The 27,440-nt window shown below is 41.6% G+C and overlaps 1 long non-coding RNA gene across 1 annotated transcript; it reads left to right on the top strand.

Moving 5' to 3' along the window:
* The first annotated feature begins 22,462 nt into the window (after positions 1 to 22,462).
* On the top strand, positions 22,463 to 24,950 carry LOC136287587 (uncharacterized). The gene is made up of 3 exons (XR_010720184.1): positions 22,463 to 22,539; positions 23,632 to 23,745; positions 24,180 to 24,950. It is a non-coding gene; the product is annotated as an uncharacterized lncRNA (long non-coding RNA).
* Positions 24,951 to 27,440: the final 2,490 nt, after the last annotated feature.

The raw sequence follows: 27,440 nt of genomic DNA, 5'->3' as shown, positions 1-27,440 counted from the left end.
CTGTGCCTGCTGGACAGAGAATTGCTCAGGGATCTCTCAGCAAGCTTTGCTCCCTGTTTTCTAGGCGGTGTAAATGACTTGGAGCACACCAAAGCCCTCAGCAGCCCCAGCACTGATGCCACCAGGGGGGAAGTGCCCACACATTCAGCACTAACACATCAGGAGGAAATAGTTGAGGAGAGCTGAGCCAATGCCCTGCTGAGAAGATCCGTACCCCTCAGCAGTTTCTTCCCCCTCAGCTCCTGCATCTCCTGTACTCAGCAGATGTTAAAGTCAGGTGATCAATTCTGAAAAATAAAAATTCAAATGTTTACATTATAATTGTAAGTGCTGTGAGGACCTCAACACCTAACTGTAAAATAAAAATGAATGCTAAACCAAAAAAGGCAGCCCAGTGCTGTTCCTGCCGTGGCAGACCCACCAAATGCCAAGGCTTTGCCATGGGAAGCACAAGGTGTCCTGTAATACCTCAGCAAAAATATCCCATTGACACAAACAAAGGCAGCACCCCACTGGCTCTGAGGTGGAGCTGACAAATGGTAGATTCTGCCTCATTTGTGAGTCTTTTTACTGCCTGTTTTTGCCTAGCTGTTTTTTTTTTGTTGTTGTTGTTGTGGTTTTTTTTGTTTTTTTTTTTTTTTTTTTTTTTTTTTGTTTTTTTTTTGTTTTTTTTTCCCCAGCAGGACTTCAGAAGAGTGATAATTAATTTTAAAAAAACCATGGACTCCTTTTCAACTTTTCCAGACTAAAACTGAAGTTTGTCCACTGGAGTCAACTGTAATTAGGCACATTTTACCACCCTGCATTCCCAACCTCTAAAAAGGGTTTGTCTCAGAGGATGAAAAGTTTAATCAACTGGAAGGTCCCATGTAGGTTTAAATTCTTTTAATTCTCTTCTCAGGAAGATTTGCCTGACCAAAACCTGAAGTGCACGAAATGCAAGGATTTGGAATAGAAGCCTGAAAGCCGCAGCAGGAAATCCCAGAATACCCATACCTGTACGTGCTCCAAACCATGACCGTTTTATTGACACCTTTACATCAGCACCCAGGGCAGAGTGGGGACAAACAGTAAGCTCCTTTTCCCGTTTTTCTCTACCCTATCTCCCCATCAAGACAGATGAGTATAAAATGAGGGCTTTAAACTTCAAAATACAGGATCTTTGTCCTCAGACACAGAACAACCACTCAAAAATGAGAAGCAATCACTTCAAGTTATCCCAAGACTATTTATGATCATTTGGGGTTCTTAGAAGGTTGGCATGGCTGACTACTGTATGCAGCCTCCTTCCACACTCATTAAAATCATCTCATTTTGACAGAATTTCAAACAGCTCTGCCCCAAACAATTTATGCTTTTCCACAGCAATTTTTAAATTCTGAAACACCTGGAGATAACTAGAGAAACTTCTAGCTGTCTGTCATGAGAGCTCATGTAGATATGGAATAGCAGAGTCTTCCTTGCTCTGTCTTTGAGATAAACCACTGAGTAAGAATTCCAACAAGAACACAAAGTGCAGGGCATTAGAAAGAGGCAGAGCAAAGGGTTCACAGCAAGTGACTGCATTGGGGTTATTGAGGCTCCAGAAAGTTTAAATGACCACTGATTTTTGCAAGATAAGAAAGTAGCTATTGTGTTCCTGGGCAAAATGCTCTCAGTGGCTCTAAGTGATGCCCTGGAAGAAAAGTTAATCATGCACAGTTGAATAAATTTCTTTAAAAGACGGGGATGGCCACGGTCTGACCCTCACACAGCCCAGCTCCAGCTCCTTTGTGCTCCTCTAATGGAATGAGGAGCAGAAATGCTGGTGGCTCCTGAAGGTAGTTGGGAGATAAAATCATTCCCTGCCTCGAAGCAGCTCCCAGGAGAACCTACCTGGCACAGATCCCCTTGTTATCCTCAGCATTTTCTTTCCTGCGTTTCCATTTTTGAACCTACAGAATGTTTAAGTAAAGCCTGGGGGAGTTTGCTGCTGAGCTTCAGGTGGTTATTTGCAAATATATTTAGGGCACTTCCCATTAAGTTTTTCTGGAGACTGCCCAATAATAGATACAAAACCCGTCCTAAAAGGCAGTAGCTAAAGGACCTGAGATTGCTGGCATCACAATAATGATTAGAAAAGGGAAGAACATTGCAGCATGGTCACGTTCCCTTGCTTAATATTCCTACCTGCTTGCTAAGCCAAGCTGAAGAGAAGCAGGTCTGGTTTACAATAAGGCACTATAAATAAGGCACTTTCAAATATGGGTTGTTCCACTCCCATTTTGATTATGTGAGAAGTAAACAGCCTGTAAAAGGTATTCCTACCCCCATTCTGGCTGTGTGTACAAAAATCACAGAGGCACGTTCTGAGCCTTCTTGTAGGGACATCATTGCCATCCTATTTAGTATTTAAGAGGAGAACAGACTTCTTAAAGTTAACACAATTCGAGGGCCACTCACCTCCCTCTGTAACCTTTATCTGTACACACATTTCTCCCTGGAAGTACAAATAAAAATCTCTGTGTCAAACAGCTCAGTGTCAAAAGACCAATGAGTCACGTACTACAAACTATAGAGACTCCCGGGAGCTTTGTGCAACTGGAGCAGGAGCATGCAAACAATAAAGCAGAAAAAACACTCAGAATGTGCTTTTCCTGCTCACCTCGTTGATTTTGATTATTAAATGGCCACAGCGTAGCTCTCACCTCCTTTTCGTGCTCCCTTCTTGTAAGTGTCGTGACTCTGGAGTCAGGCTGCCAGGCCTTGTGTTTTGAGACTCCTTGATTACCAAAAGTTTTGATAGATATAAGAACCACATCAAACAGAGAAATAAATGAATGTGGATCATAGTGCAAACAGGCAGTTAAGATTTATTTCTACTTTTCAAAAGCAATTTCTTTTTTTCTTTAAAAGAAAAAAAGGGAAGTAAAGCACACATTTCAGTGTGTTAGATTTCCACACACCCCAGTATGTCATGTACCAAAGTGGTGGGGTAAGTTCCTTGTGTCACAAACACATCTTAACTTGGGCAACATGGAGAATTTGTTTATTGACAAAAATTATTGTATTATGTAATCAATAATACAGACCTTGTGGGCATAAACCTAGATACTCAGCAACAACTGACTGGCTGGATTTGAAGGAAAAAGCAATGTGTCATGTACTTTTAATAAATAGCATAACCAGATTCACATAATGTTGCTTAATGCCGTGGTTTAGGTTAAATCTCATGAAATAGGAAGAAAAAAGCTGTCCAGTGTGCTCACACTGTAGACCTAAAAACCATGAAGTGCCAAGCATGAGCTCCATGATAACAACACACCAGGAATGCAGGTGACTTATCCAAAATTCAAAGTCAAATGCTAATTTGTCTCTAAGTAAATCATGATTATATATTATTAAGCCAATTTGCAAACCAAGCTTAAAAGATGCATAATTAACAAGATGTCTCTTCAACATTGGTGGGGAAGAAGGTATTTTTAGCTCTCCTGTGTATCACCTACACCACATCAGATGTGCACTCCTTACCATCACCTTTGCAGTTATCCTGCACCTTCCTGAACTGGGAAGTTGGCTTCCATCCTGTCCCAGTGGTACGAAACACACACAACTCCTCTATGTTAACCACAGAACCCCGATATGTCTATTTGGAGGCCCACATCTAACACTTTTTTAGCTTTCCCCCTTTTTAGGAAAAGCTGTTTTGGGTGTCCCTGACTGCCCTGGTGGAAAGTCCATTCACTCCTGAGGAAACAGCAGCACTCACCTGGTCCTACACCCTCTTCCCAAAAAATACCCCCACCCCTTTATAGGCAGGGCCTGTGTTTGAAAAAGAGAGGACCCTTAAAAATGAGATGTAGCAGTTCTTGCTCTGCAAACTCTCAGGATAAATCCAGATTAATTTAATTGACTTCAGTGAAATCCTTGCAAAACATTACAGACACAAATGAAAAGCCTGAGGATGGATGGGACAGGAATATGCTGCAACACTGGATGGGAAAAAGTAATCCAGCAATATATAAGTGGTTTTGTGCTTTTTTTTTTTTAAAACCCTGATATGGAAAAGTACTTCAAAGAATGAACTCTCTAAAAGCTTAAAGTATGTGATTATGTCTCATGAAAATCAGTGCAACTAAGGATATCCCTTATGAGAGGTGTGCCTTAAAGCACAAGAGAAAAGTTTGTTGTTTTGTTTTTTTTTTTCCCTAGAAATGGCTTTAATCCATCTTACTTTTTTCCCCCCTATTACAATTTCCCAGCTTTTTTTATTTATCCCTTCCCTTCCAGGACCTACCCAACAGATTCTCAGGAGCACTTCTTTATACCAGTACACAGGACATTTATTTTTCCAGCAGTTTTTATGTCTAAGAAGTTTTTGACGGTGAGGAAAGCCAGAAATACCCTGAAGCCTCCCATATATGCTCCTAGAAGTGACATTTTAATCCCCTCCTTGCACACCAGTGCCTGCCAAATACACGTGTGGGCTGGGGGTGCTCAGCCAGTCTCACCAGGAGGGTGTGAAGAGCTGAAGATGATGAAGAAAGCTTTGAATGTCATGTGACTGCAAAGACCACAGGATTGAACTTGCCAAGGCCATGCTGAATTTGCTCCAGGTTTATCCCTTCCTCTGAAAAAGCTTTTGAAAACTGGAATGATTTGTTATTTACACAAGTCCATTAATACAACCCTCAGTTATAGATGTATGCTTTGCATTTCTCACTGGGAATTACAATTCCCCAGACATGCAGGTTTGATTTCAACAACAGTTTTTTGTCATCTCAGCCCAGTTATGCAACCTCTTCTCTGTGCAAGCACAGTTCCATGTGTGATTATCCTCCAGTGCTGTACAGTCCTGAAAGAAAAGTTTGTGACTAATAATTAAAAGCATGGTTCCCAAGGCTAATGTCTGCCCTCTTCACAAACTAAACATCACAGCCACTCTCCTTTTTCACCCCTGTGAGGTCCATTAACAAGTTTCTCCATGTTCCACCTTCTTTGGGATAAACAAGAGGTGAGAACACAGGGAAAGCATGTCTACCAAATACCAAATTAAAATATATATATATATATATATTTGCCAGGAAGTTTTCACTACTAGTGCTGTTTTACATCCAAAAGATAGGATATCTCCAAGAATCAAAATAATGAATTCTTCCCATTTAAATCCAGTAAATCATCACAGATCCAAGGAGTCAAGTCAAAACAGACCAGCTGAGCTATTGAGCAAGACACCAAACCACTGAGCCATGTAGAACTGAAGAAAACAAGGAGCAAGCCCTCCTGCCATCCAAAACCCCAATGACCCTCTCTGCTCCCATCCAGACCTCCTAGAAAGAGCAGCTCTGCCCCAGAGAAGGATGCTGCAGGCCTGGTGGGAGGATCACATCAGTGCAGTTCTAACTTGCTGGCTGGTTAAAGAAGTGATAGTGTGACTTTGCATCTTCTAGATCATTTTCCTGTCTCTCAAAAGGAATACACCAGGAGTATAACTGCACAAGTCCAGTTTTTTTTCCTGCAGCTGCCTTTCTGGAGCTGCTGAGGCTCTGCTGGCGCCTGCAGCCACAGGCTGCTACAGATCAGAGCCACCCTCGTGTCTGGGAAAGTTGTCACGGCTGTTACTATTTCAGAGCCTGGATTGTGGTTTATGCTACATGAGTCCCACACTTCACCTGCTGATAACTCGCTCCCCTGACACACCCACATGGTTTTCACGTTCTTCAGTTTATTCCTTACCATCTGCTACTCAGATGTCCAACTAAATCAAATTTTACTGCTCCAGTTCTCTTTGAAATACGCTCCTTTGCCCTTTTGTAGCTCCTCCGATCAGCTTTAGAGCATTTTCTTTGCATGCAAGCACCCAGCCTGTAATTCCAAGTGTTTGCTCTGATTTAGGCAAACACCACAGCCAAGTCAGAGCATCTTTGAGGAGCAGGGCAAGTCCAAGCAGTGCTCACACAGGCCATCGATCAAGTGTCAGACTCGCAGACTTCCAAACTGCTGATAAACAACTGGCATTTTCCCTCACTTGTTACTGAGCCAAGAAATACTCCTGTGCACTGTCCTTTCTCCTTCAGATTTGCTTTCTCAGTGCCAGGATAAATCCAATTTCCCTTTGGGAGAGAAGTCTCAACTCCTGCAGGGTCAGGATTGTCACTGCAGGACACAACACTGGCACATGCGTTCAGCCTCGTCGGACGCATCCCTTGCCGGTGGGTGCTACCCTGGTTCCTTTGACCTTTTTTTGCTCTGGTGAATGACATTTTTGCCACAAATACATCCCAAAGAGCAGAACTGGCTCTCACCTGCAAGGACAACCTCTGAAGTACTTTGTGGTTCACTTTCCAGATGCAAAGCACTAGGTTTTGGGGCTGCTTTCTTAAAATAGGGCCCAAATCCTGCTTTCATATATCCTGCTGCCACCTTTGTGCCACAAGGAAGTTCCTGAACCAGATCCCTACAGATAAAGATGGGATTTAATAGAGCAGTCCTTGAAAACCATCCACTGAGGATCTTAACATTCAACATTTTTCAAAGGGGCCCATTCATGCTGCACTTCAGATACAGCATGAACTGAAAGCAACTGAAACATCAGCAAGTGTCACAACTCCTCTGCCAAAAGTGTAGGTTTCTCGTGCAATAATTTTCATGCACTCATTCCCATGCCATCGGCAAAGTGAACCTCCAGCCCATCCAGGAATATTTACATTTTGCATCTTTGCTTGTTACATTCACTTCAGGTGATTCAAAACAACACTTTGCAAAATGCCAGTTCCTGCTATCATCTAAACCCATTCTGCTAACAAATGAGGGCCACAAAATTCCCAACAAGGGTTTCCTGAACAACACCAGCTCCCAGTGTTCCCTTGTCAAACCCACCCATGAGCTGCTGGCTCAGCATGGGCAGGACACAGAGCAGCCCCAGCTCCAGCCTTGGAGAGCTTTGGGAATAAACCAGGAAACCAAACTAAACCAAGGCTGTCAGCCCCACTGGAAGCAGGCTTACAGACGTTTCTGAAGCAAGAACATCTTTCTGTTTCCTGAAGGGCCCTTGATGTATTTTCCCCAAAAGCCTCTTTTATCACCAGTTGCTGCTTCATTTCCTGCTTGCTATCTTGAACAGCCTTTTATTACTGTAATCCAATAGTAAGAGACTAAAACCAAGCAGGTAAATCAAAGGCTTATGACATTCATTATAGTGATCTTTCCCTCATACCCTCACGTATAATAAAAACCTTTGCAAAGTTTGAAAAAAAAATCCACTCTGCAGTTGTTTAATTTCCCTTTTTTTTAATGCTTGTGATATGTCTCAGAAAAAACCTCACTTTTAAATACCAAAGTATCCTCAGGGTTTCAGGCAAATGGCTGGCTTATGGGGAACTTGGATTTTGGGCTTCAGACTAGCATGCTGGATGCAGGCAGGGATGGCAGAATGGTGCCAGAGACAGAGCAGGATGCCAGACTTGGATGAACTGGATACAGCAACTCAGAGATGCAGCCTGTACAATTTTCAGCTGTTTCTTTGATCAAAGAGTTCTTGCAGCACAGCTTTTAATCCCATCAAATCTACATAAAGGTGAGAGCTGGTACCTCGGAAAGCAGCTTGTTACATGCTGGCACCCAGCCTGGCCTTTGGTATTTTTGAGAGACTGGAGACTGTATATTAAAAAGGTTTAAGATTTCTGAAAAGCTGATTGAAAGGAACACTGCTCACCAATAGTTTTCAGGCTCTGAAAGCCTGGTATCAAGTCTGGTGTAGCACAGACCTATTCCTATACTGAGTGACCTTTGCCAGGGCTGTAAATCTGCTGTTTTTCAGAAATTAAGCAGTTTCTAGTGCACGTGGCAAAAGCAGGCAGGTCTTCAATGCCAAACCAATTACAATCAACATCCTTTATGACATCCAGCTATTGTGAAATCTCTGTGTAATGTCAGTTGGGTTAAACCCATTCACCTGAAATTTCCCAAGCGTGTCTATTTTGAAAATAGTTAAATCAAATTCGATATTTGGAAAATTAATTGTTAAACAGCACTTGGAAACATGTTGAGTTTTCAATTTTAGTGCTATTTAAAAAGTTCACTGCACCAGCTTGTATGAGCCTCTCTAAGAGCACTTCATGTGGTAGAGATGAATTTATGTAATTAATGAGATAAAGAGATGTAATGACATTAGGCACCTTTGGACAGTTGTATTTGTTGCTATGAAAACCTGAATTTGATTCAACCAGTGCTTATTAACTAATGTTAATAATATTAACAATATTAACTAATGGTCCAAATGTAAGGGCTGCAATGTGGGGTGGTAACATCCACTCTTCTTGTAACTCCACAAAAGCAAAGTCAATGCCCATGGAAATAATTGTGTGAATATAGAGCAAAAGAGGGGTTGCTTAGGAATGGAAATGTGGCTGAACCACAGGAATTAGAGCCACTGTTAAAGAGGGTTTCCAGATCTCTCTCCTGCCGTTGTCCAGTCTGGAACTTGGTCCAACTCCAAGGGTGTAAACAAGCATTCTTTCCTGCTTTGTTTTAATCTGACCAGTTGGAAAATGGTTATGGATTTCCTAAGCCATGGAGCTGGGGATTTGAGACCTGTAGATGGGGATTTTGAAAGGCCTTGGGAATGCGCAACCACAACTACTTTTATTTTTATTTTCTATTCAGATGATTATTATTATATTAAGATGCATCAACATTCTCATTTACAAACTGCTGACCTATGAGCAGAAATTTACAGCACCACTCATTGGTTTGCATGGGCCAAGGTGGACCTTGAGGGGAAAAGGCCATGAGAAATTCTGATGGACATCTGGAAAAGTGAGGATTCCTCATATGGAATTTTGGTCTGTCAGGAAAGCAGCTCTGGGTGACAGGTACCAGCAGCTCTGCTGAAATGTTTAATTAGTGGCTGCAATGCAGCCAATTACTCACTATTAATTTAAAGGCTGTTTGACTCTGGTATTAACTTCATGGCCTTGACTGATTTCCAGGAGTATTTGCTGGATATGTGTGCAACATGAAAATGATCCAAGCAAACCCAACCTCGTGAATCCAGAGAGGCCCAAGGGATGTCTCTGAGCATCCCTCCTGCTTAGTATCCAGTTCAGTGGCAAAAGGGACTCTATGGGAATTTCAGGCTATGCTGACCCAAGTGGTTTCACATTTGGGCTGAAGGAAGGAAAATGATCTGGAGGTTTAACAAAAATTTCAGGTGAAGTTCAGTCAATTTATATAATCTTAAATTACTCAAACTCAAAGATCCATAAAATTCACTCCTAAAACTTAATCTAATATTTGCACTGCTGTATGTGGAGTAATTACCAGAACACATTTATTTGAAGTTAATTGGTCATCTAGACCATACCCGGCTGCATGTAAATTACCCTGCCCATCTTGAATGTGGTAAAAAAGTATAAGTAATTACAAAGGATTTGTTTCTTCATGTTAATGCCACACATGCTGATCTGCCAGGGAACGGGCAGTCATTACAGAATATCAAGGGTGCCATTTATGCGCTTGAGCATGATGCAGGTGGGATGCACAACAAATTTGCTGCATTAATGAAGCTGAATGAGGCTTTAAGTCTTACTGTTGCCACAAAGATATTAATTTGTCATTATGGCAAAATGCTTTACACAGACCCTTTGAAAACAGACTTGTCCCATGTCAGGAAACATCTCTGCCCGTAAAAAAAAAAAAAGAATCAAAAAATCTGACTTTTAAAAATAACTATTTTCCAATGTCAGTTGAGGATCTGGCTCCTATTTTTGCAATTTGTTGTTTAAGACATCATAAATACTCCTGGATGCAAAGGGGACTTTCCCATCCAGGGAAAGACTTCTCACCCAGAAAGGCCCCTTGCATTAGCACACTCCATGTTCATTGAGAACCTGCTCTAAAATCCTCCAAAATTAATAACCACTTATAATAATGGCAGATCTTAAATTAGACTGGCTCTGTGATCCAAAGATGTTATTTGTAATCTCCTCAGTAATTACTCTGCAGTGCCAGCATCCACAAGGACCTTATTTCTTGAAGGGAACTTTTAAATGCTTACATTTTTCAACATGTTTGTTTGGTTTTTTCCCATACAAAATAAAGTTAAGGACCTTCAACATGAATAGATGAAGTTATGGAAGAAAAAGGCTTTGTCATTTCATTCTTGGGTTTTTTTCTCCCTCTGCCCTGCGCAGTGGAAACATTTTTTCCTTTTTTTTTTTTTTTTTTTTTTTTTTTTTTTGTCTCCTTTCCATTTAAATAGAACCACCCTTTCCATTTAAAAGAACCTACATTTTCTGTGGCAGAAAACTTCACAAAAATCCTGTATTGCAGACACTGTCTCAGCAACTCAGAACAGCCTCCACAAGTCAAAAGTTATGTCTATTTATACCAATGCAGAACCCAGGAGGAAATTTTATTTTCTCCTCTGTTATTAAATCAGATAATTCAAAAGGACTTTGCTCAAGACTTTTGCACTCCATTGGCTGCATAGGACATCTGGAAATTAAACTGGAAATTATCTCCTGCACCATCTGAGCTGTGCAGAAGTCAAGACAGGAGGGTATAGTTTGTTGTTATTTTACCTAAAGCTGATTTACAGATAAATCAGAACCTCAGCTGTGGGGTAATGTGCCAAATACAAATTTCAGCTCTTTCTATAAATTTCACCCGCTTTGCTTCCCTGAAATCTTACTTCCAATGTTAATTTTATCTGGCCAATGTGCAGGAAGAATCAAAGTCTCAACAAACATATCATAATCTATATATTGCTTAAGCAGCAGCAAATACCAGAAATTTCTTCTGTGCATAACTTTCCTCAGTCCCAAATCTTTCTGACAAGATATCAAATTTGGAGATTATGTTCTAAAAAACCCCACCAAAATTAAAGTGAGCTTTGTTAAACATGACAACTGGCAGTTTTCCCAATATATTCTGCAGTAAAAATGTCTGATGTCTTCTCAGCAGCACCTGAGTTTGGGGATTTTACTCTGGGGACCTTGTCTGAGTTGCAGTGGGACCTATGGAATTTTGGATTTCAATCTGCACACTCTTTGTGTGGGATGAATTCTGCCTCAGATGGGATTCCATGAGGAGCTCAGGTAAAGCTGGAAGATAAGGAGCAAAGGCAAAGCCAAAACATGAAAGGCCTCCAAGCCTGTGAGACTAAGCTCAAAGTATTGCTGGATTAAATGCACTTACAAAATTCAGGGTTATCACGAAGGTGTTAAAATAATGTTATCATTCCTAAATCAGTTTTGAAAGGTGGCTTTTCATATATGAATAATGTAGTCCAGGAGCTTGGGGGTTTTGCCCCTGTTCTGCTGCTCTCTTCCCCTTCAGAGTAGAAAATAAGTATAAAACAGTCATAGCAAACAGTTTTCAAAATAAAACATTAACATCTAGTCTCAGATTTATCTGCTTCATCTATTTTTGGTTCCCTGAATTAATGCAAAAGTGCTCTTTTCTGAGCAGCTCTCAACATGCTTTTATTTCCAATATTTGTTAGCTGCTGATTTTTTCATGGAAACCCAAGTTTATGAATGACGAAGGAAAGCAGAATGGGGTAAAACTCAGAAGCACAAGGTACAAACTCAGGAAGTAGTAAAGTTTTCTGATGTCAATGTGTGGAATAGAAAACTCACTGAACAACCACCAAGGTGATCAGAGACTAATTTCAAGCTGCCTTGCAGTAACAAAAAGGAAGAATTGAATCTATGAGAATTATTTTGAGCTTTCAAGCTGCTGTACAAAGGCTTAAATCACCTCATTTGAAATGCTGAGCAAGGGCTACCATCGCTGTAAAAAACTCAGCAAGTAAAACAGGTCTGAAAATAACTACCCAGGGAACAGAAGGAAATTGGGAAGGGAGACACCTTGGCTTGATTAGCCAAAGTAAAAAGGAATGGAATTGCCACTCCTAGTGTGACTGAGGGAAGGCCCAAGGAGGGAAAACAGCTCCATAAACTGAAATGTGAGAACTACAGAACTTCCCAGGAGTGAATGCTCCTCACCACCACTACGGCAATCAGACTGTGGAACAGTCTCCTGAGGGGGCTGGAGAGGCAGAAAGAAGGGAAAATAAATAGTAAAAACGAGGAAAAAAAGCCAACCCACCAAACAGTCTCCTCCCATTAACTGCTTCTAAAATTGGGATGCTGATGGCAGCAGCAGAAAACGGAACGTGTTCATCCAAGGCCGTCCAGCTCACATCAGCAAGTGCAGATTGCCAACAGCTCCCAGGAAGCACAACTGAAACCAAGTCCAGGGCAGAGCATCAGACACTCAGCTCCACATTGTCACAATGTTTTCAATGTCATTAATCAGGGGTTGGCACTTTTCATTTTTCCCCATGACTGGGCCTATATTTGCAGAGCATTTAAATCTCACCAGTTTCAATATTTCAGGATGACAGAGGCTGAGCTTGCAGTAGGAAACTACTGCACGGTTGATTAGTGCTCTGATAAATGATTCCCAAGTCAGCATCCTCCTACCTGCCACACACAACAGCTCTCCCAAAAATACCATTCCGCACGTGGGCCACCGCAGTTCCCACGGATTCACTGAGAACAGGCTCACACTTGGCAGGGTGAATACAAAAGTAAGAGGTTGAGATCAGTGAATGAATTCATGGGGTTTGAATTGTCCAAGGGAATAGATGTGCTTTTGAAGCCATGGCAAATTTAGGAAGATGTGTCCACCTTAGTGACTACTACCTTCAACATCCCCTTGTTGGCCTTTTTTAAGGGTTTTGAGTGTTATTTCCCATAAAATACCATCCCCAGGTCACTTCAGGCACTGCCCTGCCAGGTCCAAGTGACTGGTATCTGACCTGGCTGTCCTTTGCTGGGCCTCAGGTGGAGCTCAGGGAATTAACATGCATCTTTGGGCCTGCTTTCCAAAGGAGCAGAGTGGATTTTCCCCATGAATGACCCTCTTTAATCAATTTCCCCCTGTTACGGACAAGCTTGCAGGCACAGGATGATGCCCTATTAGAGCAGCACATACAGATTTTGGGCACACAAGGCTTTCCTCTGGCTGATAATGCAGCAGCAAACTTCAAGCAAAAGGCAGGTCAGACACAGCTACATCAGCTGATGATGTCAACAGATTATACAAATGACACTGGAAAAATAACAGAGCAGCCACAAACCCAGTTACAAATTTCTGCTGTAATTCCCTCTAGGAATTCGCTCTAGGGCTGGCTATGAGCACAGGAAACCAAAGAGTACCTTTTCTTCCTTCTTTTCTGCTGAAAGAGCCTCATCTCATGCCAGCTAATTGAAAGGATGGGACCCATTGGTCCCATAATTGTCATTATTAATTACCATAATAATTACTAATAATTACCCTGACTCTAGTGACCACATTTCTCAGTCCTTTATAATGTAAATGGTTTACAATCCCACCAGATTATGGGAAAACCATCACAACTAGCAGTGCTGTGAATTATCCAGGAACAATTTCTACAACTGTCTAAACCAGTCCTTGAGGGAAGCATCTAATTATTCATGACATTTATCAGGCCTTTGTAATGCTCTGCCATCACTGCTCCCTCCCTGATGTACTGGGTTCTCCCAATGCCAACCCAGCCCGTGTTCTAAAGTAAATCCATGGATCACACACTCCACTGGCTCATGTCCAGAGGGAATCCCACTCCTCTGCACTGCTAAGTGCTTAGGGAGGTGAGGAGTCCCTGCTTGCTCACAGCTGCCATTTTTAAAAATCTCTTTCTGCAATATGACACCATGATTTACTCAGCAAACAATAAATGAAGCTTCATTTCTTTGTAGTTATTTCAGAGCACATAATCCAAGTACCACAGATTAAGATACAACACAGGACACCTCTCTGAAGAATTTATTTCCCCCATTATCAAGCCAGTAAGTTAAACAGAAAGAACAAAGTTAAAAAGCTTTTTCTGACCTGTTGTCAGACAAATCTGACAACTGTCATTTACACCATTTACATAACAACTGCGATCGGCAAGTCCCTCTTGCCATATTTTGGAAGAGCACACTGCTGGAAAGGAACAGAGTCTGAGGTGGCTCCTGGAATTCAACCCACACACCCGAGGAGGTGCCAAAGCAGCCACTGGGACTACAAAAACAGAGGAATGAACCAGAGAATGGGATGAAGGGGGGGACACCAGGCCAGCAATTCCGCAGTCAGCTCCCATCTCCCTTTGCCAACTTTTATCCACGTGACAAGCCTTTGCCTGAGCTCAAGGTTAGATTGGAGGAAATAAAAAAATGCAAAAAGGAAAAAAAAAAAATTCAAAATCTTTTAGAGATCTCTTTTAGGAATTCAGGGAGAATTACTTGAGGGCTGGTTTATGAGATGTGTGCTGAGCATCTGAAAGCTGCTTCCTTCTCATGATTTTGTGCACCTAATCCCCGCTAAGATATTCCTAACTGGAACTGTTTGGTTGACTTGGGCAAGCCAGGTTTGGCTGCAGGCCTTGCTTGGATTAGCTCAGACTGAAGAAGGGTGGAAATGATGAAGGATAAGGAAAGGATTTAACACAGCTGCTTTTAAAAAAGAGCAGAATGGGAAGGAATAGCTAATGAGGCCACATGAGACGATAAAGCCTTCAGGAAAAGGTTACTCTTTTCTCTACAAAGACTGCATCAGGTGCTGGATCCATTATTCCATCACTGCAGAATTCATCCTGTGCAGGGAAGCTGTGGGACCAGCCAATGTTTTGCTCAGAGCTGACACTGAGCAGGGCTCAGGCTGTGCTGTTTAGGTGAGAGCTTTCACAGACAGGTCAGCCAATGGCACGGCTCACCTCTGGCTGGCGGGGCTGAAGGATATCTGCACATCTGCAGAGAAGTTTGTTTCCATGGATACTTCTGCCTCTAACACCTCTGAACCTGTGTTCCAGTCAAGGTCCCTCTCGTGTTTGGCACAGGCTGAACATTTTCATAAAAATAAATCAATAGCAGGAGGTATTTGTAGAACTGTTTGCAATGCTCATGCCTAAGAAATGAAAGTTCAAAGCAACTATGGCAACAACCCAAACGGCTTTATTTTGCAAAAAATACAAATGAGGAAAAAATTGCTTGATGGAGCAAGGAGGAAAGATGGGAAAGGAGAAAGATGCTTTTAATTTAACTAAAATTTGCCAGCTGGTTATAACCATGGAATTCTGAAGTAAGGAATCTGGCAGGCAATACCTGAACAATGTGCTAACATGCAAAAAAACACTGAAAAATTTTAATTAAAAGGAAACCAAGGGTACAGACTCTAAGTGGAAGGAATAGATACAGCAATATTTGCTGTCACATTGACTGATACAATTTTATATTTTTAATAATGAACTGGAGAAAAAAATCCAATTGGATATTGATGAAACATAGAGATGATCCCAAACTATAAAGCACGGGAAAAAAAATATCAGAAAGTAGATTATTTTCCTCAGACAAAGATATACATTAACTAGAGCTGAGACTATAGAAAAAATTTAAGAGAAAAACGTTGCTTGGCAGACCTAATGTTAAATACTGACCCAAAACAGAGGTAAATTGAAGCAGGTTACATTTATACCTCACACAGACGCTGGAAATGTGAGGGGGGACCAGACACCTCCATCCCACGTGTTACCTTCTCTGAGCACTGCAGTTTTGGTTGCCTCTGTGTATGTTGGAGATTCTCAAGTGATTTCAATAATTAGATCTGAACTTCAGGCAGTATTATGAAGATCAAGGGGTAAAGGAAGCAAAGAATAGATACAGACTGCTTACAAGGGAGACAAATGAAATGAAGGAAAGAGGGTTTTCTGGGGTCAAGAGGGGCATAGAACATTCAGAAATGGGTGTTAGACAAAAGAAGTAACTTTTACTGGCGGAAATTAGACAATGAAAAAGCTGCATGGAAATTTCAGCAAAAAAGGCAGAAAAGCCAACCCTCAAGAAAAGATTCCTCCATAAAGAGGTGACTGTTCCTAGTCTTCTATTCAAGCGACATTTCAAGCCTCATATCAACTGTTCAGAATTTTAATTTTTCTGTCTGTCTAATTCAAAGATGCCATTTAAGATTTTTTCTTTTTCTTCTCATGCAATTGACCTTTTGAACATCAAACCTGCCAGAATCAGCTACAGGAGAAATCAGCTCTTCAGCCACTGCAAAGAAAAGCATGAACCATCTACAAGTAATTTCAGCCTGCCATTGAAGCTATTCAAAAGGCATCCCAGCTCATTTAGTTTTAAAAAAGAGAAACAATCACCTTTCTTTGTTCAAAACCCTTGGGTTTTCTATCAAAACATGGAATATGCAAGACTGAATGATTCCGAAGTGGTAAAATAGAAAATGTTAACTGCAGCGAGACCCTCGAATCCTCATCCAACTGGCAGGGCCCTCACTAACATGAGGCTTAAACACATGAAAATGCAAACAGGACATGGCTCTGAGTAAGATCTGAGGTTCAGAGTTAGATGGCTCCTCTCTCTGAAAACCAAAAAGAAGAAATTTGCAATTTTACCTTATAAACCCTAATACAAAGGACAATTTCTATGATGGCCATGACTCAAAAGAAGCCAAGCCTTTTTCTTTTTTTTTTTTTAATAATGCAGAGAAGTAAGTTACAAACCCCAGGAAATCTGCTTTGGGCATAGATCAAACCCAGACCATCTCTGCTGACAGAGAATGTTTGGAGTGTTTGCAAACAGGAAAGTTTAATAGAAGCTGTTTTGTGACTTTAACTATTGCTATAAGGCACTCATGAAAATGCTATGGTACATTAAAATACATTAGCCTGAAGTTATTGCCGTATTAAAATATCCCGAAGCTGTAAAAATACAATAATCAAAACATTTAAAAATCACTGCCTGCTGCTTTACCTGGTCACTGCCAGCCACACAGGTAGGATTCATGTCTATGTCTTTTAACCCGATACATTTTGAGGGGGTTTTTTCCCACCTCAATTGCCTGAAATTCATTTATTTTGCTCTGCTATGTTGTGCTTCTCATTGTCATTTCTGAGAGAAGAAGCCATACTATTTCTCTGCTTTTCCAGGGAATTTAGTCAGAGGAAACACATCAGCTGGAGGCACAGTGAACAAAATTGCCAGTGAGATGATGGATATCCACTGACAAATCTGAAAAGCAGATGGCTTTTGTTTCTATTCCAACCTAACAGCAGAGAAAACTCCAATTACAATATTCTAAACTGCTAAGGTTATTCTCAATAAATGTGATCTTCGTTTGGATGGTTAGCCTGAAAAAAATTAAATCAGGTTCTTTTTAAAACTGAGTTCATCTACTAATCAGACAACCCAACAAGATGACAGCAATCTAAAATGTAACCAGTAAAAATAAAAGGACACAGACTCCACCAGCCCTGGGCTTTGCTGACACTTTACTGCAGTTTGATGGTTGCAACACCCATATGAACAACATACAAAAAGTTTCTCCAATATTCCCCAGAACATAAAGCTCATCTTGCCAATTTGAAAATAAAAATACTGTAGTATTTTAATTAAAAGGAAACAGAAATATATGCTAGCCACTCTCCACTATTTTTTCTCCAACAACAATCTATCAAGAAATCCTTAACTACGAGATAACCTCTTACTTCCCATCTCTAACTAGGAAGGCTACAGGCTCAAACCGTTTCTTAACAGTTTCTTTCTTTGAAGAAGGGTCTAAAGTTTTCAAATAAGAAGTTTAAAGGGATTTGAACAACAAACGACCACATGCCACGAAAAATAGAGGGGAAAATTACCAAAGTGCCTGTTTTGTATATAAAGGCCAGTGCTTCTGATATTTTCTGACCAAAAGACACTGTTTAACCCAAACAAATCCAGAAATTAATGGGAATTTCAAGGGAAAGGAATGTATCTGTTCTGCACGGTCAGCAGGGATCTTTACTACTCACTTTACTTATTCCATCTGTCTTTCAGCAAGTACTGAATTAGTGCACAGTGATCCACAAAGAGCTCTGGAATATGTACATGCCTCAGATATGGAAGGAATGTGGGGGTGTTGCCCACAAAGCCACAGCAAGAAGCTGCAGAGCAGTCTCAGACCAAGATTGCTACTTTTATATCTTCAATGACAAATTTTCTAAGAGACCAAAAATGGCAAAATGCCAGAAAGAGCCAAGAGCTCATTCCTGACACCCTACAAAGCTCCCTTTCTCACAACACAGAGCTCCTGGATGCCACAATTTGGATGCCAGTTTGGGACACCCCCACACTTCAGTGTTTCCCTTTCTGCATCTCTGTTTCCATCCCAGTGTCTGTGCTATGGGAGTCCTGTGCTGTTCAAACAGAGACAAAAAGTGGGGAAGAAAAATTATTCTGGCAAGTTTTCAGCTTCTCCACTATTCAAACTCCTTTTTGTCTCCTGCAGCACAATGTTATTGACCCTATCTCTTTGCCCATGGAGCAGAGAGCATTTGGATCTCATTGCTCATGTCGGCTTGCTGATCACTCTCTGTTCCAATTCCCCTGATTATTTAGACCCCTCATACTCTCAAGTCAACACAGTCAAACTCAACTTGGCATAAATGGATTACTTCTGTATCACACCTAGGACAACTGCTGGCAGCCAGGCAAACATCCCTTGTTTAAAAAATGCCTCCAAAAACCCTGGAGAAAGAGTGGCTGGAGGTGCTTCTACATGGCTATAAACAATAAGAAATATTTCCCTACAGGGTTACAAACAGCAGAAGCTGGAAATTATGTGTGCATAGTCAGACCCCTGCCCCAAGCTTCACAGCTCTGCCTTCATTCCTACACAGCGTAACCCTGCAAGTTTTCAGGGTGAGACTTTCATTCCTGATCCACTTTGAGTCAAGTTCAACCTCAGCAAATTCCTCCTGGGATCAATGTGGCCATACCTCTCTCCTCCAGCAACCATGCTAGCAGCTGTACAGGCAGTAGAGATTCCCCACAGCAGTGGGACCAGGCAATCACCCAGTGCTTCTTGATACCCTGTGCAGAGGAAGACTCTTCTAATTCCCTTTCTAGCTCAGCACCAAAGAAGGACAGGGTTCTTTTCCTTTACACTTGCAGAAAATTGGTTTGCAAGCTGCAGAAGTTAAACTTACATGGCATTTTGAACCTCCTTACCATTACTTAATATCTCTTATAAAAGCTACAGGTAGCAGTTTTGTCTTTATAACTGCAAATACAACATCCTTGAAGAAACCTGTGACCCTATCGCTTTTGTTTTTCGCTCTGGAAAATGATCACACTTGTCCCAAGACAGAAATAACTGCCAAGCGATGACATTTACAATGTACATATTCTTTGGTAGATACTTTAAAAAGAGGAAGATGGTATTTTTACTCCTAAAGTCACACATAACCATTTATTCAGAAGCATCCAAATCACTTCAAATGAATAAATATCACTGAGCTTGTTCTGCAGGAGTTCTGTGTTTGAACAGGTGAGCTTCCAGAGCAGCTGAGCACTGACAGTGCTGGAAACTTTGGGCTCTGACACGGGATGAGTAATGGAACTGGGAAGCTCCTGTGAGTGATCCACCTATTAGTGCCACTTGATAGATGAAGTACTTTTCATATTAGAAACCCCTGCATTTTAACTATACTGCAATTACACTGCACACCATAATAACCATCAGTTCAACTCCAGCTACACAATGAGCAGTTATCACACCTCTCTCACACTCACATAAGAGGTAATTGCAGCTACATCACCCTTATCACAAAAGAGCTTTTTTGAGTAATTAATGACTGATTAAAGGACGGCCATGCTGCCTAAATGAGGCATTTTGGTGACAGATGAAGACTAAGGAGCATGTCACAAACCTGTGCCATGGCAGCCATGCACATACAAACCACAGGGCACTATAGAAATGCTTACAAAGCACCACAGAGTACTCAGCTTTGGTATCTATGAGGCTGATGCAGAGAACACCAGACTTTGTAATAATCCAGATACAACATAAAATTTCTCAAGTAATTAATGGGACCATTTCCCATATACTTTACATTAGGGTTCTGTGATTTTTTTTCTTAAGGAAGTTCCACGCAAATGAGAAAAGTAATTTTTGCATACTTTCCCCCCCACCAGTTTCAATAATGATATTAATTAGTTTGATTTTATTAATAAATGAAATCAAACCGTTTATGAATAGTGAATGTCAATCAAAGTCACCTGGGCTTAGCAGTTTCAGTCCTAACATCTCCCTTAGTCCTTGGCATAACCACACACAGTGAGCCCACACATACTCACAGTTCCACTGATTCATTACTTGGGCAAAGCTGCATTCATTCTGTACATAAATGCATCTCCATGTGATTGTGTCATGGGTTTTGTAAAAGAGCATATTATTCTATTCCATCTGGGTGGAACAGAATTGCTTATCTTTCCCCAAATGGGTCAGTGTCACTTATCAGATAGTGGAGTGCTACTTATCTCTCTTCATTGTTTCACTACTTCCATGGGAATGTTTTCTGCTAATGGACCATTAAGAGCTCACCAATGACATGACACATTACATCGCACTATTGTAAGATGCTCCACACAGGGAGGAGGAGCCAAACCATCTTCACCTAGATAAAAAGGAGCCACAGTCCCACTAGGTATCCAGTTTTTCCACCGGATCCCTGGAGGAAGACCAGACCCATCTCACCATTACTGGACCCTTTTTCTTCAATGGGATCATCTCTACTCCAACCACATCTGCCACTCCAGGAGGGCTTACTTTGGACTGCTTCCAACGCCCTGATCAACAGGGTGTCAGGTTGTATTTCTGACTCTGTCAGGGATTTATGGTTTGTTTATTTGCTTGGTTATTCTTCTGTACTCCAACATCTGCATTTTTTATATCCCTAGTAAAGAACTGCTATACATATTCCCAAAATCTTTGCCTGACAGCCTTTTAATTGCAAATTCATGATAATTTGGAAAAGGGGGGGAGGGGCTTACATTTCAAGGGAGACTCCAACCCTCCCTGGCAGATACCTGTCTAACTAAACCAAGACAGATTGATACAAGAGCCATTCAGTATCTGGTTAATTTTAATCCCCCTCAGAAGACTAATAAAGAAAAGAACAAGCCCAATCAAGGAAGCAACAATTGAGATATCCATAGGTAAATGATGGATAATTTTAGCAGTACAATAGCCTACCTGGCTGACCAGGGGGGTTTCAGGACAGGAGGAAAGAGGCTGGCTTCTTTTGAGAGCAACTGCTACACAACACTAGGGTACAAATAAAACTAGGAACAAATTCAGTGATCTCTGCTCAGAGAATTCAGCTGCCCTCACACAAAAAACTGCCTGTCCCCATCAGGGCACAAAGACACTTCAGGTGGCACATTAGAGTGAACTGCAGGATGCTCAGTCTGGTGGCATCACTCAGAGGACAGTGATGGGAACATAACATCCCTGGGAACTAAGGCAAAGTGTCCCCAGGAAGAGGCACTCAGTGAAGCACCAGGCATTTCCCTTCTCCTCCAGCCCCTGGTGCCTTATCCAACCTCCCCCAGCCCTGAGGCATGTCCTAACTAGAAAGGGATTGCAGACACACAAGTCATAATTTATGAGCAGTGTTCCTCTTGGACATGTTGAGATAAATTCCACCTTGTAGTTCTGATTACACTGTATTTCTAGACAGGAGACAGAACACAAATACCCTTTGAAGCTGAAAAATTCCTGCCCCTGGTGTTTCACTGTTCATTTTGTTGAGATTGTGGAATCTCTATAGCTATGACTACATCTCTCCGATTCTCAGAAACATTTCAGCCTTTGGAAAACATCACCCTTAATTTAAGTGCAGTGTCAGAACTGGCTCCTCTTTGGGAAAATGCAGCAGGCACACACACAGTTATCATCTTCCTTGAATTACCTTGTGAGGAAGTAGAATATGACCCTTTGAGAGAAGCCTTGTGATTGCAGCACCTAGATAATGTTACCTCTCTTCTTTATAAGTGGTGAAAAATCGATGAGCTTGACTAAATTAATTTACTTCAACCTCAGTTGCTGTCAATAGCAAACAAATTATTCGAGCTGGGGCTCTGTTCAGTGAGCTATAGATACAGTCAATAACTCATCAGTAAATGCTAGCTCCAAAGTGAAGCTTTTCAGGTGTCTAAATCACTGTCTCAAACTATGCATATTTGGTATGTAATGCAGCATTTGGGTTGGTTTTCTGGATAGATCATCAACACACCTCCACTCCTGTCACTGCAGTTTTAATACAGGCTTTTCCCTAAGCACACCCAGGCCGCTGCTAGCTGTCCAAAATCCAGGGCTGCCTCCCCCTCTGGCAAGCACCTTGTCATTGGAATATGAAGTTAAAATCCTGTATTCTTAGCCCAGCTCTGTCACTTGTCCTCTTTACAATGTGGTGGCAAGAGGTGATTGATTTATGGTGCCTCTAAACCACACTTCTGGAGATGCAAAAAGAGAGAGAGCTTCGAGTCTCCCACTTCCTCAGTGTGTCCTTCAGGTCACTACATCAAAGCAGACAATGCTGTTCCTGCTTTAAAGGAGTGTAATCCAATTGCCCACAGCCAGGAAGACAAATGAGGCGTTAAGAAGCAACAGCTCTGGGCTGTAACTCTCCAACAACGCTGAGCCAGACTGGAGGTAGGTGCTTCTACCTGGGAAAGAGGTAAGGCTCATACATTCTCTTTCTGATTTCCTTCCAGCTAATGAAAGAATGCTGGTATTTCCATGCTTCAGACACACCCCATGCCTTTGGATTTAAAATACATTTAAGAGTCTCCTACCAAAACCCAACTGTGCTAAGTCAGTAAACTTTGGTGCCAGCTTGCTGTTGTGACTGAGACACCCCTTGGCTGACACAGGAGAAGTGGAGAGCAGATCCCCCAGGACCCTGCCTGGCTCTTGGACACAACTCGGCCCTCGGCTGGGGGCTCTTCTGTCAGCAGCTCATGGAACAGAAACTCAGACTGCACTGAGCAGCTTTTGGGAACAACAAACAGCAAAGGGACAGGGGAAAATTCAGAAGTTTATCTTGTCCTTCAGTAAACTGGCACAGAGCCATGGAAATCAATGAAACAAAGCTCATTTACAGCCCCACAGGCTCGGACCTACTGTTTGCTGAGTAATATTTGCAAGCTTCTAAGATATCTCAAAGTACAAGAATTCTTCTCCCTCCCAACAGCTGAGAGATAAATCTCTCTGTGCACACATCAATTTACAACACAAATAACACCTTCCAACAGGGTACATTTACACTGCTGCTTGGCAAGGAACACCAATGCAAGCAATGGATGATCCACTGCCTGTGCTGGAGGAACCAGAGTTCAATGATATTGACTTCTGGGCAGTAATGATTTTGTCCAAGGTGTTTAAGGTTAGTCACGTGTGTAAGTGCCTTGCTGAACCCAAGCATCCATCATTTGAGTGTCTCAGGCTCTCAGACTGCCTGATCTTTCCCTGCAAGCAAATCAACCCCTGCAAACCATCTTGTGCTATTTCCTTTTTATCAAAGTGGTAAAAAAAGAAATGGCTTTGTTGGTTTGTTGCCACTTAATTATTAATATGAAAGAGCTCTTTTCCCCCAGTTCCCCACCAAGTTTAAAATTTTAGCAATGAGGGACTGCTTTAAGATACTGTGATGTAAAATGCAAGCCTAGTAACCCAGACAAAACACAGTCATTAAGTTATGGGGTTTGGCAAATTACACAGCTTTTTTTTCAACTCCTGTTCTAGCTGACAAGAGAGCACCGTGGAGGGCAGAAGGAAGAGGAGGAGAAACTGTATCCTTGTGTTTTCATCATCAGAAGACAATGAAAGGACAACGGTGGCACAGCCAGAAGGGGCAGGGTGAGTTCTGTCCATCTCTCCCTGCAGTTGTGGGATGTGGGAATTGCTACCAAAGCACTGAACATTTCTGTTTTATCCTAACACCAGAACAGAAATTACTGCTTCAACATTAGCTAGATTCAAATGACATTAAATGTCACTGTCAGATGTTATTTTTCCCTTGCCAGAAATATGTCCAATTAACATAAAAATCAGACATTTATCATGCAGATGAATTAAATAATTAGCTAGCTAATGCAAATATCATCTTGACACTATTAACCCTGCAGGAACTAGATTCTGGTTTGTACCACAAACTTCTGACCCACACTCTTCCCCTTCAGTCTGGAACTTTCTGACAATTTATATGTAGAGGTATTTATCCCAAATATCTGGCCTGTTTTCCAAATACAAACTCTGCCATGATTTGCCTGAAAACCACCTCCTTTTCCCAGGTTTGTAATCACCACAGAATCCATGACTGAGCATGTCCACAGTTCTACAACCACATAAATCACACCTGCAAATTCACCACTGAAATCAGAGAATTTGCAAAGAAGAAACCAAGAAATTCAGCTGGAATTGAAGAAGGTGAGGGAGCTACCAGGAATAAACTCTTCTTGCACTTGAGAAATGGAAATTAGACCAGATTCCAAGAGCAGCTTTCTTTATCCTGCCAAGAGAAGTAGCTTCATTGCCAAGGCAGGAGGGGTCCCATCCCATTAAAAGCTGCCCTGGACACCCTGGGACACATCGGTAATTGGGAGTGCTCAGGCTTTGCCTGCTGTGAACAAACCCCAGTAGATATTGGCCCCAGAAATTGCTGCCATTCATCTGATAGGTCTGTGCTTGGGCTCTTGCTGCTGGCAATCTCTCTCCTAAATAATTAAAGATGAAGAATGGTTTCTCTGCTGGCAATTCCTCTAAAAAATGGGATAGTTGGAAGCATAGTCCTTGAAAGCATGCTGGCCTTGTTACTGGAGAAAAGATGACATTAAGCAGAGTCTGAAGCACTGTAAAATGCTCATCCTTGCTCTAATTTCCTTAAAAAGATGCCACCTCAGAATTTTCAGTTATTTGGGGGCTGCAAGATGATTAAAATGAAACTTTGTTTAAGGAAACACAAATGTGGCCTCAGAAATGAATACAGGATGGGGAATAAATATTTACAAATTGAAGAGCTCTCTTAGGGGTCTGTTTTTGTTTGGTTTTATCCTGAAGTGGAAAACTTGAATACTGCGCACTAAAGAGTATCCACATTTTGGTAGAATCCTGCCTGGATACTTGTGCCAGTAATTATTACTGTCAGGCAGGATAAAGTATTTTACTGAATTTGTCTGCATTTGCTGTTCTCTTTGTTGAGGCCATTTTGGCTGTAAATCCTCACATGGAGTTTCTGCCACAAGCCCAATTAGTTGGAAATATTTAGGAAAGAGGGAAGCAGCTGCTTCCAATGGGAAAGCTCACTGAATATAAGATGCTTCCAAAGCTTATCCCAGCTTCCCTCTGAAACTCGACTTTCCCCCCTGATTTCTCTTACACAAATCTTGGGGAACAGTGCAGGCAGTGAAAATCGGGAAAAACCTGGACTGGATTTTTCCCGGACACCGGAATGGGGGGATAACCCGGACTGGATTTTACATAGAAATTGGATTGGGGGAGAATCTAGACTGGATCAGTTCTACAAGTTTTGCGTGGATCATCCATCAGTAGATATCTAGAATGCCATTCCTTTGAAAGCTCTATCCAAATTTTGGCTTTGATTTTCATTTCATTTTGCAAACAGAAGAGAAATTTTTTACCTTTATGAGCTTGATCTTCCTTTCACTAATGCCAACAGAAAGAAATTAATTTCCATGGGAGCAGCCTCTCAATTTTCATTGCTAATATCATTGCACATCTGTAAGTCTTTCATTTGCTGCAAGAGGAGAGCCACAGGCATTTCCCATCGAAGCCAATGGGAAACCTTGTCCCTTTTGTTTCGATGGATTTTCCAAGCCCAGATTGCCCCATTAGTTTTGTAAGATGTGAGAACCAGGAGTTTTCTTAAAACCTTAAGATCAACAATGTGTTTAAGACAAGCCAATCCACCCAACCGTTATGTTGCTGTCTCCCTTCTCATCTGCAAAGAGCCTTGATTCCAAGTCTACACATTCCCAAAAATCCCACAAGAAGACACTTCCATTACTCTCTCATCTGCTGCATTTCCCATTTTATAAAGCCACAGGATTGTTATGGAGATCCATGTTTAGATTTTTAGCAGCTCCAGATTTGAAGGGGTGGTTTATGACTTCTGGGGGTTGAACTGTAAAATCCCAACATGTTGTTGACCCTTTTTAACATCCCACCCCTCCCCTCAAGGTTTAGGATGAAAAACACCCCTTCACCCACGATGTCCTTCCAAGAGCAGTGATGGAAATCAGTTCTTTTCTGTCTCAGAGACATGAGGCCAAGTTCTCCTGCTAGAAAAGCATCTCCATGGAAACAAGTAGCTGCTCTACCCCTCCGGCCTAAGGCAAGCAGGACTAGGGAAAATTACAGTAGTTCTGCTGTTCCTCAATTAGGAATAAAAACGGCCATGGCTTCACAATATTATTGCTCCATGCACTCTTCTTGTGCCACAGACAAATTTCGTCTGTGCTTCTGAGGAAGAAGCTGTGGAAACAGCCATGCTCTCACAGCACCCACCCCCCTCCCCTCCCACCCCCCATAAATTTTGGGATTTTGGTTTCTCTTTTTTCCTAATGATGGCCAGGATGAGCTCAGCTGCTCCAGCCAGATTTCATGTTTGTTCCTTATGCTTCTGGCAGCTCAATGGCAGGCAAGGTTGAATATTAGACATGATTAGCTGCTCCACACAGAAATTAATCTCAGCTATCTTCCATTTAGTGGAAGCCCCTTGCAATTAAAAAGCACTTCTGAATGAAGTGACTTGCAGCCAGGAATAAAAATTTCCCTGATTGTTGTTATCGAGGGACACATACTCATTCCAGTCCAGAGCTATGTGGACAGAATATGAACAGCAGGAATGCAAAAACAAGTCACAAAACAGATCAAAGGAATTTTTACCACCACCACCACCACCAAAAAACCTCCTAACAAACAAAAAACCCAAACCCAACCAACACCAACCCAAACCTGATGTTTCATTTTAGAGCAAATGTTTGAAAAACTAAAACAGAAGTCAAATGCCATTTGGTTAGGGGCAAGCAGGTCACTGCGAGGTGAGCAGTCTCCTTCAGTCCATGGAAAATTGCATTCAACTTTTCTGTGATTTAAGGAACATTTGAAAAGATTTCTAACAAGAGAAAACCAACCAACCAGCCCTCAAAAGCTTCAAGTTTCCTTCTCAACAGATTCTGGTATTGCATTGACAAAGTTTCTCCAGAAGACCTGAAGGTTTGAGCGGTTTTCCTTTTTTGCAGCCTCCCTGCAACCACCTACCTCAAACCCATATTTTTGGCTGAAGACCACACTCCACTCAAGCATAGATTTACATCTACCAGCATCTGATAAGATTTGGGGGGCTAAATTATGGCTTGACTTTGTCCAGGCATCTGAGCTGAAGCTGTGGTAAGCTCTTGGCATGATGTGTTTCTGTATCATTTCCTGTACATGGCTGATTGATCCCCTCATGCTCCCATTCATTAACTTCGACCGAATGATTTTTATGAAGAATACTTGTATGTTGCTCAATCTGCTTTCTGTTTAGCGGA

This window comes from Chamaea fasciata, unplaced genomic scaffold (genome assembly GCF_029207755.1).
Source record: "Chamaea fasciata isolate MVZ Bird 193981 ecotype frontalis unplaced genomic scaffold, bChaFas1.0.hap1 SCAF_3, whole genome shotgun sequence".
Taxonomy (NCBI): Eukaryota; Metazoa; Chordata; class Aves; order Passeriformes; family Sylviidae; genus Chamaea; species Chamaea fasciata.
This window is presented reverse-complemented; position numbering and strand designations above follow the sequence as displayed.